The following is a 656-nucleotide window of genomic DNA, read 5'->3' as shown; positions in this document are numbered from 1 at the left end:
TCACTCTCAGCGTGTGAGTGTCGCTTTTGCGGTTGTTCCTGCGCCTGTAAAACGCTGCGAGGCTTCTTTCACATGCATGCACTTCATGTCGCCAGCCCCTCCTCCATACCCGCACACTTCCACCGCCACTGCCGCTATGTATGTCGGTGCTCCTCTTTCTTACCGGACTTTCGCCCTTGTTAGGAGCTCTCTTTCTTTTTTGTCGTTTTTCTTCACTTTTTTGTCTACGTTGAAGGATAGGGACACCTCGACGGGGCTTTCCAGTGTTCAGTCCCCTTGACACAGGAAGAGGCCAGAGTGATGCTTACCGCTACGCACGTCGGCGAGGAGGCCCTGCGCGGCGCTGCGTCGGAGCGACCGGCGGCAGTGCCCACAGCTTGTGCCACCCCTATGATCGGGCAGCGTGTCCGCGCGACTCGAATGTATCCTGCCGCCGGCCTTCAGCACTGCCTCCTGGTGTGGTGGAGGGCCTGAGTGTCACGCCTACTGGACTGCACCAGAGGTGGCGACCGGCGTGGTGAGGGAGCGGCTGTGAGGCGACCTGCGACGCGGCGGGTGGGTGTGGGTACAGGCTGAGGCAGGGGGCCGTGCTCTCGCATGACCGCGTCGGCGCATTGCTGCAACGCGCGCGCCTAGGCCTGCTTCGTGCCGCGCAA

This window comes from Leishmania donovani, chromosome 34 (genome assembly GCF_000227135.1).
Source record: "Leishmania donovani BPK282A1 complete genome, chromosome 34".
Classification (NCBI taxonomy): Eukaryota; Euglenozoa; class Kinetoplastea; order Trypanosomatida; family Trypanosomatidae; genus Leishmania; species Leishmania donovani.
This window is presented reverse-complemented; position numbering follows the sequence as displayed.